We start from the raw sequence: 12,994 nt of genomic DNA on the forward strand, positions 1-12,994 counted from the left end.
AATACATTCCAAAGAGAGTCAACACCACCCATTGGCAGGCACTATGGTACAACATCCGTTTTAAACAGCTGTCCAACAAGAAAAAACGTCTTTAGCGTACAGCCAGGATCTCACCTTCTAATTTACGTTGGGACGCACACAAGACTGCATCTGAGGCTTATCCTGCAGCCATCAGAAATGCCAGAGAAAACTTTATCTACTGTGCTTCCGTTGATGCTAGTCTCTAACGTAAAGAAATTTCGGCGCACCATTAACCCTCCGCCTCACGACACTATCACCTTACATGATTGTTCTGATGAACCCGTACACAACAATCTTTGTGTGACCCTTCTTAATCAAACATTTGTACAGAATTTTTCCCCTGCTTCTTCAAATTAATTACCCCTGACACAAGCGTTCATTTATGTAGCTATGCCTTCAGTGCGAATCGACGTATCTGGTGTCGCTAAGCTTATCGACAAGTTAAATAACTTGTCATCTCCTGGCTTCGACGGTATTAACACCAAATTTTTGAGAAACACTAGTACCTACTGCTCTATTATATTAACAAAAATATTCCAACAATCTTTGGACACGGGTACTCTCCCCAAAAAATGGAAGAATAGGGAAGGTGATTCCAGTCTTTAAATCAGGCAATAAAAACTTTCCTTGTAATTATCGCCCTATTTCTCTCACCAGTAACTGTTGCAAAATACTAGAACATGTAATCTACAGTAACTTGGTTAACTTTCTGGAATCAAACTCATTCTTTAGTGCTGCTTGTTATGTATCTCCTGGCGCCCCCTACAAATCCAACATTTTTTAATAAAGGCTAGGCCAGTCGTGGCCGCCAGAGTTGTTGTTCTCAAGAAATGGAGTCTGTCACTCGCGGCTTCGTGCCGTCTCATCTTTGAAACCCTACGCAACAAACCCAAACAACATAACATGGTGTCAGAAGTGTAAGCAGATCGTCCCCGCAACGCCTGAAATCAACAAAATGGCCAACGTTTTCATCCAGCCCCCGGCTCACTTCGAACCTGGTGACACTCCTCAGACCGCATGGGAAGAATGGCGGGAAGCATTCACCATATATGAACTGGCTTGTGAGTACAACACTAAGCCTGAATCAGCGCGGAAAGCATTGTTGCTTCATGTACTTGGCCCGCATGCTCGTCGCATCGCACAGACGTTCCCTCCAGACCCTGCTGCCAGAAACGAAGACGCAGACCCAGTGAAATACATACTTGACAAGTTTGACGAGTTATATCGCCCGTACAAGAACGTCATACAAGCAGCGGAGGTGTTCAACTCGATGGTACAAAAGCCAGGTCAGTCAATTGACGATTTTGTTACTGACCTTCGACGACAGGCGCAGAAATGCGACTTCGGTGACAAGTGCGACGGACTCATCGGCGACCGCGTGGTGGTTGGAATCCGCGATGGAGCTCTCCGCGAACGGCTCTTTCGGGAGCGCGACCTCACTCTAGAAAAAATCGTCTCAGCGTGCAAGGCAGCGGAAATATCAAAGAAACATGTGCAAGAGATCGTAACCAGTGATCAGCACCCAGAAGTGAATGCCGTTCACACGTATAATCGGAAACCCACGAAGACAACAGGTCGTCCGCTAGGATCAACAAACCTCGGCAGCCTCATCGCTCGTCCCAAAGGTCTAATTGTAAATGTCCTCGCTGCGGAAGCTCACACCCCCCACAACAGTGCCCAGCTTTTGGCAAAAACTGTTACAACTGCGACAAACTTGACCATTTCGCGCACCTGTGCAAGCAGCCACGTCGGCAGACAGCAGCGCATCGACTGCGAGTCCGACTGCTTCATGAACATCCACAACAAGACTCACAGGAGGAATTATACTTGGGCTGTTTGACTACGTGCAGTGTCAATGCCGACGCAGCAGCCTGGAGCGAAAGTGTCAGTGTTAATGGACATGAGGTGACATTCAAGTTAGACACCAGTTCGGACGTCAACATAATTCCAGAACATATGTTCAAGCAGTGGCCGTGCAGACCAGCAACCAAACCAACCACAGCTAAAGTGACTACGTACAGTGGCCACCAGCTTCCAATAGACAGTGAATGTGAACTGTCTTGTGCGGTAAACAACAGGGAGTGCCGTCTGAGATTTCTTCTGGTGAAGGAGCCCCTCAAGCCGATACTAGGGGCCGCTGCATGCACAACTCTGCACTTGCTTTCCCGTGTGAAGACCCTTCAAGCAACAACAAAGTCCACTGACACAGTGTTGCAAGAACAGTTTCAGAAAGCACTGAATGATTTCCCTGACATATTTGAAGGAATCGGCCAGCTTCCGGGACGTTATAGCATCCAGCTGCGTGAAGATGCAGTACCGACAGTTTGTGCTCCTCGTAGAGTACCTAGTGCACTTGGGGATAAGGTCAAAGCAGAGCTGAAGCGCATGGAGAGGAATGGCGTAATCACGCGAGAGTCAGAACATAGTGAATGGGTCCATCCCATAGTGGTGATAACCAAAAAGACGGAACTGTTCGTTTGTGCCTGGATCCACGCAACCTTAATGCAGCAATAAAAAGGCAACACTACCGCATACCAGTACCAGAACAGCTTCTTGCAAGCTTGAATGGCTCAACAGTCTTCTCTGTCCTTGATGCGAAGAGTGCTTTCTGGCAACTGACTTTGGATCAACCAAGTTCACAGCTTTGCACATTCACAACACCATGGGGCCGTTACAGTTTTCTTCGAGCACCATTTGGGCTTGCGACAGCCCCCGAGCTGTTCCAGCAGGCCATTGACAAGGTATTTGAAGGGCAGGCCATTGTGAAGCCATATTTTGATGACATACTGGTTGCCTCAAGGACTCCAGAAGAACACAAAGCCCATCTCAGAACTGTTCTGACCATAGCTAGACATCCGTCGTGCCGTTGCATCTTTGAAACCCTACGCAACAAACCCAAACAACATTACACTGCTCAACACAGCTTTCATAAAACGAATTCATGTAAAACGCAACTTATATGTTTTACTCACACATTGCACCAAATCTTAGATCGATCATCTCATGCCGCTTGCATATTCTTAGATTTTTCAAAAGCATTTGACAAGATCTCACATAGATTACTGCTTCATAAACTAAATCAACTAAATTTAGACACTAGTTTGTTAAAATGGATTGAATTTTTTCTTACACATCATTCACAGTTTGTTGTCGCGAATCAGTGCTGCTCTGCTTTTCGCCATGTTTCTTCAGGCGTTCCACAGGGATAAGTTCTTGGACAGCTTTTGTCCCTTATCTATATCAATGACTTGGTGCCTCTCTTAAAATCTAACATTCTTTTATTTGCTGACGAATGTGTTATTTTTCGCAAAATAAGAACTGTTAATGACACTACCCTCTTACAGTTCGATCTTGATGCTGGTGCTACCTGGTCCAAAGCATGGTTAATGGAACTTAACACTAGCAAATTTAAAACAATGCATATTTCTCGCACTAACACCTCCATATCTTCTTTTTACCTTAACAATGTTCATTTAGAATCAGTCACCTCGTACAAATACCTTGGCATTCACATTGCCACTAACTTAACCTGAAACCTTCACACAGAACATGTAATTAGCAACGCAAACTGCATGTTAGGTTAGTTACGTCGTAACTTCCTTAGAGCACCATCGTCACTTAATTTATTGCTGTACAAAACACTAATACGTTCCAAGCTAGAATGGGACGCTCGATATGGGATCCAAGTCAGGACAAACTTGTAACGGCACTAGAACTTGTTCGAAAGAACTCCGTAAGGTTTGTTCTGTGCAACTACAATCGAACCACTAGTGTTACTGCCATGAAGTCTAATCTTGCTCTCCCATCCCTGCCTGCGTGCCGCCAAATTTTTCAGACTAACTCTTTTTCATAAGTTGTATTACCATCCTGTTCTGCGCAACCAATTTATCTCTAGGCCACATTACCGATCCGATTGCATCGACCACAGCCACAAAGTTGGAATTGACATTTGCAACACTAAGCATTTCTTTCACTCTTGTTTTGCCCAGGACTGGGCGCAATTGGAATCACCTTCCTTCTGATGCTGTATGTATCAGTGATAACCTCCTGAGTGCCTGTGTTCCTGATTGGGGACACTGCTTTGAGAGTGAGCAGTCATCTAGCAAATGCGCGGTTCAACTCCGAATTCACATTTCCCACCTCCTGAGATCCTACTTTCTCTATCCTCCGTGAGATGGCGCTACTGGTCTAGCGTGAGCAAAAAAAAAAATGCGCGTTTCAATATGGCATCCCTTATCAAAGGCGCGCGCTGTCATCCTCGACGTGAGTACTTTTTTTTTTACAACATTTTAATCACTGCCTCCCTATTTTGAGAATATTCCAGCAGTTTCGAACGGTGTTCCCACAATTTGAGTAAAGTTTAGTCTGCCTGCTTTGCTGCTGCGTCTCATTAGGTGCTATTTAACTTTGATGCCCCGAACGGGGACTGTGGGTCGTTATTAATGGTTGTTCCTTTGCGGCTTTCAGTGGGGTACTTGACTGACGCTGAGATTCAGACTCTTCAAGAAAGTGACGCTGATCTACAAGATTCAGAGGACATCGAAAGTTTTGACACCATCGACGACCCGGACGAAGATAGCGACAGAGAATCAGAAATTGAAGACAGCCCGGCCAGCACAGATGACCAGTGAAGAAAAGGACAGACTACATTCAAGTGGAGGAACGGAACGCAAGTATTTTCTTGTTTCTTGACGCGCAGAGAGCGACGCTAAAGCACTTTGAATGCAATAATAACATTTTGCACTAAATGCGCCTTCTTTTCTTTTGCATCAGGTTTCCTGCTTTGACGATAGAGGAAAAGGAAGTGTTGATGAATCAGGAATGTGAAGACGTGGACAAACCATTGAAGTATTTTTTTAAATACTTTCCCAAATATTTCTGGGAAGAATGTGCATTCCAGACCAACCTATACTCTGTTCAGGCTGGAGGGAGGTCTGTGCAAACCGATTCGAAAGAACTGAAGATATTTGTGGGCATCCACATTCCAATGGGGATCCTGAAGCTTCCGAGGGTTCGACTGTACTGGTCAAGAATGTTCAGAACTGAGCTCCTTGCTCAGGCAATGACCCGAAACAGGTTTTTTGAACTCAGGAGCTATGTGCACTTAGTTGACAAGCTGTCAATACCAGATGAAGAACAGGAGAAAAACAGGCTGTTTCTCGTAAAGCCTATCATCACCTCTTTCCGAAATGCCTGTATTGAGCTACCGCGATCTCGTGAGGTGTCCATTGACGAACAAATGATACTGTTTTCTGGAAGGTGCCCTGTGCGGCAGTGCGTTCCCTCAAAGCCAAATCCTGCAGGGCTTAAAAATTTTGTAATGGCATCCCCAGACGGCTTGGTGCTGGACTTCGCCATCTATGTTGGCGAAGTTGATGACATGTGGGAATTTGGTCTCGGTGGAAGTGCTATCAAGAAACTTGTGCAAACATTAAATCGAGATCGAGATACTTTCGTCTTCACGGACAGGTATTTCACATTTCACAGGCCTCAAGACTGCTGAGGACCTGGTCGAAGGAAATGTGTTTCTAACTGGAACAGTGATGGGAAACCGGACCAGCTGAATTGCGGCCGCAATGCTGCAGGACCGAGATATGCAGCGCGGAGATTCAGTGTGTAAGGTGTGGAGTGACGAAAAAATGTGCACTGTCAAGTGGAAGGACAATAAATCTGTACTGATCTTATCCACTGCACTTGGCATTGCGCCAGAAGGAAGCTGCCAAAGATGGTGTAAGGATCAGAGTCGAAGTGCAGTCGAAGTCGAAGTGCAGCAGCCAGATGCGGTAGTGAAGTACAATAAGTACCTGGGCGGAGTGGACCTGATCGACCGTTTCGTCTCGTACTATCATATCTCAATGCGAAAGAAAAAATGGACGGCCCGTGTGTTCGCACAGTTTCTGGATATGGCCTGCTGCAACGGATGGATTGAGTACAAAGGAGGTTGTGAGCAAAGTCAGACCACAAAGCAGCAAACGCTCGACCTGCTGGAATTCAAAGTGAACATTGCTGTTGCCTTAATTCAAGCGGAAACTCAGCGATCGAAAAGGTCAAGAGATCACGAAGCCGAAAGTGATGATGGAGAGGCGCAACCAAGTCCACCACAGAGGGGAAAGATCATTCCGCTACCTCCAGATGACATCAGATATGACAAGACAGGACACTTTCCGGAACAACAAAAGCTGGGATTGCACAACAGATGCCGAAATCCAGGCTGCAGCGGTAAATCGAGAGTGAAATGTGGCATATTTCTCCGCTTGCAAAACCGCAAGTGCTTTCTTAACTTCCACACCCGTTGAGACCAACAGTCCCCGATTGGGTACAACCAAATTTCACCACTCCTCTTCGTTTTTTTTTATACTAGTTTTTTTTCCTATGCTCATTTGTGTCTAGGAGTGATAAATAAACAATTTTGAGACAGATTGTACGAAAACTTCTTTCTTGGGACTGAAGAGTATAAACAACACTTCTGAAATTTTCTAGCTAACAATGTATAAACAGGGTCTTTATAACGTAGGTTTTTCATGTTATTGTGCTAATATTTTATGTATTTTTCTTTTTTCAATGATATAACTAACATTGTATCATGAGCGAATATTGTATTTTTCTTTCACGTTTTGCTCGTATATTAACAGCACTCCGCTCTGTAATGCCTTTGGCCCTGAGGGTATCATAAATAAATAAATAAATAAATAAATAAATAGTGACAGTGGTTAATCAAAGTTCCTGAAACTCACCAGCTCACAGTGATGATTGACCCGGGAAGTACAGACTGTACATTGCGTCATCAAGCGGCTGAAAAGTGCCGCCTACAAGTTGTGTGCAGGGCCCAAGACTTGTATGGGTTTGGGAACACCGACACATCTACAGTTCAGTCTATCGGGACCTCGGAGGCGGACATAGAAATCGATGACGTGGTATGCCGCAAGGTCAAGGTGATTGTCGTCAACAACAGTGCCTTGCCCGCGGACATGCTGGTTGGCAGAACCTGGACGGAACAAGACCACATTGCATACCTACGCATGGGAGATAAATTCAGGATTGGCTACCGAAATGATCTCATTAGCCAATCAATTAAACGGTAGCTTATACAGGTGTTTCGGAAAAAGGTAGCCATTTTGTATGTAGCATCGACCTTGCCCAGATGAAGCCTTCCAAGGAAACACTTCGTGTCATTGAAACCATTGTGCTGCCCAAAAGAACTGTGTTGGGTGACAGTGGAGACCAGTAACAGTGAAGGAAATCCGATCTTACCTAGTGGGCATGGTAAGGGAATGCTACTTCATATCGAAAACTGAAGGGTTCAGATACCCATGTTGAACGACAAGGATGAAGACTAACAGCTGAACAAGGGAAGTTTGTTGGTTCACGCTGAACTGCTTTCAGGGCGCGAAGAGTTAACCCCGTGAGACCTGTGCCTCAGCCGAAGCCCATTGATCGTAGCATGCTGAATGTCGGGAAAGACGTCAACGAATGACAAGTGGATGCACTGAAGAAGATGCTGAATGAATACAGGGACTGCTTTGCGCTGAATTTGTCAGATTTGGGGTGTTGTAACCAACTGAAGATGACTATCACAGAGTATTCCGGAAGCACTCCAGTCAGCTACAAACCGTACATGACTAACGCAGAGGAAAGAGAAGCAATTCAAGAAATTGTCGAAGAGTGGAAAGCGACTGGCATTGTAACCGAAACATCCTTGCCATACACTAGTCCAGTGCTACTCGTGAAAAAGAAAAATGGATAAAATCATCTAGTCATAGACTATCGATGGCTAATTAGCCAGACCAGTGCCAGAACACTTTCCCTTGCCAAACATTGATGACCAGCAGCAACGAGTGTCCGGAGCACGAACGTACTGTGTTAGACTGTGCAAACGGATACCTTCAGCTTCCACTGAGTGACGAATCGAAGGCCAAAACTGCATTCATCACGCCTGATGAGACCGGGCAGCTGAAACGTATGGTGTTCGGGTTGAGAAACGGTCCTGCTGTATTTCAAGGTCTAATGACCAAGGTCCTTCGACCTCTGCGTAACACTGCACCATTATGTTACATGGATGACTTGCTGATTTCAGCCAAGGACTGGGAAGACTTGCTGGTTCGGCTCAAACAAGTACTGGATGCTCTGCGATCTGCTGGTCTAACCCTGGAGCTGTCCAAGTGTGTCTTTGGAAGTGAAGAACTCAACTACTTAGGTTTCAAGATTGTGAAAAGCTACCTGCAGCCAGGTAAAGTGAAGCAACAAGCTATAATGGACGCTAGCGCGCCAACTGATGTTCACAGTGTCAAGAGATTTCTGCGTCTGACAGGATTTTTCAGACGGTTCATTCCCCACTATGTCCTGAAGGCAGAACCACTTACTTCTCAGACCAAGAAAGACACAAAGCTGACATGGAGAGTGGAGCAACAGGAAGCTTTCGACCAGCTTCGAAGAGAACTGACAGAGCCTCCGGTTCTGAAGTTGAATGACCCTTTGGCTCCAATAGAACTCTAAACAGACGCAAGCAAACATGGAGTTGTGGGACTGATCCTTCAACAAGATAAGTCAGGATGCTGGCACTTGGTGTTTTGTGTCAGTAAATGCACCACTGCGGCTGAGAAGAATTACCATGCGGGAAAACTGGAGCTGATGGCAATAGTCTGGAGTATGGAAAGACTTCATCCATTCCTCCTAGGCATACCGTTCACACTGGCAACAGATTGCCAAGCAATTGTGCATCTAAATGCGCACAAGACTCTTAAACCACAGATAGCAAGACGGTTCGACTCACTTCAAGGGTATACTTCGAGGTGAAGCACCTAGCAGGTGAGAAAATGGCACACGTGGACTATTTGAGTTGTGAACCCGTAGGAGCACCGCAGGACACGCTCGATGAGGTTGTCGAGACAAGGATCGAAGTGTGCCTTGTTTCGAGTTTAGAGGACCAAGTTGTGATCATCCAGCAATCTGATGCGGACTTGGCTAACCTCACACAAATTCTCAAGAAGCCAATCAAGAAAAGGACCAAGGAAAAAAGTGTCAAAGTCAAAAACCTACGACTGAAGGATGGAAGGCTGTTTTACGTGGAAGAAGATGGACGACTTCTTTTCGTGATGCCTATGAGCATGCATAAAACAATGTGTGTCAAGTTTCACGACTTATAGGGACATTTTAGTACTGACCAAACAGTGACGAAAATCAAGGAACTTTATTGGTTTCCTCGGATGAAGCGCTACGTGGACAAGCACATTCGTAGGTATTCTGAGCGTCTACTCACAAAGATTTCAGGAGGGAAGAAACCTGGACTTCTGCACTCAATACCACCTGGGAAGAGACCATTTCATGTTGTACACATGGGCCATGTTGGTCCGTTTGTGAGAAGTCCCAACAAAAACCCAAAAAAAGTTCAGAGGTCCACTGACTGTGATTGAAATACTCCCAGCGGACACCTACAGAGTGATTGAGATGAACGGAAAGCAAAAGGTCTACTCGACTACCGCTCACATCAGCCAACTGAAGAGATGGGATGGAAGATACCAAGAACTGTCCAACCAATCAAGCACCGAAGAGGAAGACAGCATGCCGAGACGTAGCATGCGTGTGTCCAAAAGACCTTTGCATCTTCAGGACTATACTGTGTAAACTGAGAACAGTTTGCTGTCAGAATGGCTGAGTGTTAGCAGAATCAGAAGCCAAGGCTGGCGACATAGGGAGAGATGGCTGCCGCGAAGGAAGGCAGTCGTCTAGCTGTTGTGAACTCTTGTTTTTTCTTTTATTTATCTATTAAAGAGTGCCCTTCTTTAAATATCTGTGTGTCTTCGAAGAAATTCCTAACAGTTGGGTGCTGCGACTGTTGACAATCAACCAAAGTTGCATGAGGGCAGACATCTCAAAGCAGTGTTTATCTATGCTTGATCACAATCAGCAGGACTTTTGGCATCGATTTGTGATATTTGACGAGAAGTGGATACATAATAACACTCCAGAGTGTAAACCGCAGTTGAAGCAATGGATTGGGCCTGATGAAGGTGCTCCAAAAAGGCAAAGACTGTTTGTTCAGCTGCAAAGGTGATGGCAACCGTCTTTTGGTATCCACAAGGAATAATCTTTTTAGACAACTTACAGAATAGCAAAACGAGAACAGGACCATATTATGCAGCACTACTAGATCAAATGAAAAATGAATTACACACAAAATGACCTGAGTTAGCACAAAGAAGCCCCTCTTTCACCAAGACAATGCTCCGCCCCACAGATCGCTTGTTGCAAAGGCCAAACTGCACGAGTTAGGCTTAGAGGTTGTGCCTCATCCACTCTATTCTTCTGATTTGGCCCTATGCGACCTTTTCCTCTTTCCAAACCTGAGCAATTGGCTGGGTGGAAACAAATTTTCTTCAGATGAAGACGTTATCTCAGTGGTAAACGACTACTTCAAGGGCCTCAAGCCATCCTTTTTTTCTGAGGGTATAAAAAAAAGTGGAGCACCGCTGCATGAAGTATGTGGAGCTGAAAGGGAACTTTGTTGAAAAATAAAATATTGTTTTCTGCAAACATGGTATCTTTAATTGCTTTTTACCACACTTATCAAACGACCCTTGTAATTAGGATTGCACTTGACAATCTTTGCCGCTGAGTAGTACCCCTCCTAATAGGCGTCTAATAGGCGTAATAGGCCCAAAAACAGACCTTCCATTTTAATAATCAGCCTACCTGTTCCGGTCACTTCTATAAATTTTACTTGACTTGATTTTGTCCCCCCTCTAAATGTGCTTAACACAAAGATCACACAATCGTTTCACACTAAGTAATACTGTACAGGCACATCTACCTGTACCTTCAATGTACACAAGCTTTACCTTGGTATGCGAGTGGTTCCTGTGACAGCAAAGCTAGTTGTATTTATTACTGTAACTCTTGGAGTATGTGCTGCTCACCAAGAGTTAGTAGAGGTGGCCTGCCCAAGGCACACTTGAGGCCTTATCTTCAGGTCATTTGAAAAAGGCCCTACAAACCAGACTAAAGTTTGTTTACTCATAGCTAGTAGCATAAAGACTAGATCGTGAAGAATGACAATAGTGTCAAAGCGTCATATAATGCAGCTCCTTGGTGTTTCACAATCAGCCTACGACTGTTGTTGGGTGCAAATTTCAAGCCAAAACTTCTGTTCACCAGCCTTGCAAAAATACATTATAATATAGACACAGTGAAGAGTAATCAAACATTAGGTGAAGTGCACATCAATGACCATTCGGCAAAACGGTTAGGGGAAACCTTACTACTCCATTGGCTGCTTTATGTTTGGACGTTGCCAAGTTTCTAGAAGAACTAAGGCTTTTGTAAGATTTGTTTTGTAAGACTAAGCCTTTTGTCAGCAGTGGTGCCCATCATATGAATTGCAAACGCATGACACCAATGGGAAGTGAAGATGACACCAGCGCCTTTCGCATCAGTGCTGGCATGCCCAACAGTTTTTCAAATATTACAAAACTGCCTGAGCACCACGATTGCATCTGACCACAACTTATATAGACCTTTCCATTGGGAAAGAGAGCACCTCCTTTATGGACTGTTGCATGGGAGTACAAAGGCACGCATGGCTCTACTCTGCAGTGCTTTTGCAGGGGGCTCATGTGTAGTTACAACAGTACAGAGAGCATTAGGCAGCACCCAAGAAGCTCTCGTTGGAAAGGTCTATACTCAGAAGAAGCACATCATTATTAACACTGCTTTCAAACTTTAGCAGAAAATCTGCACCTTTCCCTTCAGGGAGCCACCAACGACGTATAATGCCTGCCACCCTCCGCAATCGCTTCAGGGCAGAAGCCTGGGCCGCTGTGCTTGTGTGTGGCACCTTGTCCACCAGCCAATCAGGCAGCAGCTGCAAAAACATTGTGCGAAGATTTTACACAAATGCTATGCAAATCCAAATGTAAGACACTGTGCATTGTTTATTCCTGGTTGCAGCACAGACAGGTGCCGCAACCAGGAGCCTGTGTATGCCAGTCAGGGTGAAACAAACTTCGCTGAAAAGCTTCTCTAAAAATTCTTTTTTTGAAATGGCAATTTTGTCAACATTTGTTTTACTACTCCCAGCAGACACTGCACTCACTACTGTTGCACTTCCAAATAAGGGACACAAAGGCACACACAGGTGTATGGTGCTCCTTGTATTCCAGAACCCTCGCCAACTGTGCACTTGTATTTCTTAATAAAGTAAAAGCCCCAAGCATAGTCAATGTTCTCAAAGGCACTATTTAACTTAGGTAATCACATGTGCTAATCAACGTTATACCTTCTGGCATGATTAACACACTCACATGAGCACATTCTCTTGCTTTGCTGCCATCCTAACACTATTTGGCCATCCCTGTCCTTTGCACTAAAAACCACACACACACCATCATGCTTTGTAGCCAGTTTCAACATTGTGGAACATCAGCCTCTCCAATCAGCACTTGATTCACTTGACACAACGTAGCCATTTCACATGACTTCGTACAGTTAGCACAATAAACCCAATTTACATGAACGTAATCTTGTGGCAGTTGTCACAATAGCTTCACAGTTTTAACGAGCCAGAGCAATGAAACATTTTCGCTGCTCATCTGACAGCGAATGTCAAGCACATGCCACTGCAACCTAGTACAGTGAATCCAAAATATGAAGGACCTTATGTGAAGTCCACACACCGAAGCACTTCAAATCACTATGGCAACTATGTTTGCTTTACTCCAGTAAAAACCAGTGACCATTACGGCCAGCCCCAAGTTTAAGCCCAGGTCCCCTACAACTGCAGAAGTAGTGCTTGTTAGGGAGGGAAGTGGAGGGTAGAGAACGATCTTGTGAAATGAGATTCCACCCTTTTAACCAAAGGCTTGAGGCACTTTTGTTAGTTTAGCAGAGCACAATAATTGTCGAGGTGTGCCATGCAAAAGGCGAGTAGAAAGAAGAACAAATGGATGGAGCTGCAGTTTTGTGCTCTTTCTACTTACCT

The 12,994-nt window shown here is 44.9% G+C and overlaps 1 protein-coding gene across 15 annotated transcripts in view; it reads right to left on the reverse strand.

Moving 5' to 3' along the window:
* Positions 1–12,994, reverse strand: part of LOC142572384 (uncharacterized) — a 113,812-nt gene that overhangs the window by 10,731 nt on the left and 90,087 nt on the right. For 10 of the 15 annotated variants that reach the window (XR_012826072.1, XR_012826073.1, XR_012826068.1 and 7 more), the window contains 2 exons: positions 11,755–11,878; positions 6,756–7,006 (listed from right to left, as the gene is read on the reverse strand). The gene's annotated coding sequence lies outside the window, so the exon portion shown is untranslated. The remainder of the gene's footprint in view (positions 1–6,755; positions 7,007–11,754; positions 11,879–12,994) is intronic. The other 5 variants (XR_012826071.1, XR_012826069.1, XR_012826064.1 and 2 more) reach the window with 1 other exon arrangement.

Source organism: Dermacentor variabilis, chromosome 2 (genome assembly GCF_050947875.1).
Source record: "Dermacentor variabilis isolate Ectoservices chromosome 2, ASM5094787v1, whole genome shotgun sequence".
Classification (NCBI taxonomy): domain Eukaryota; kingdom Metazoa; phylum Arthropoda; class Arachnida; order Ixodida; family Ixodidae; genus Dermacentor; species Dermacentor variabilis.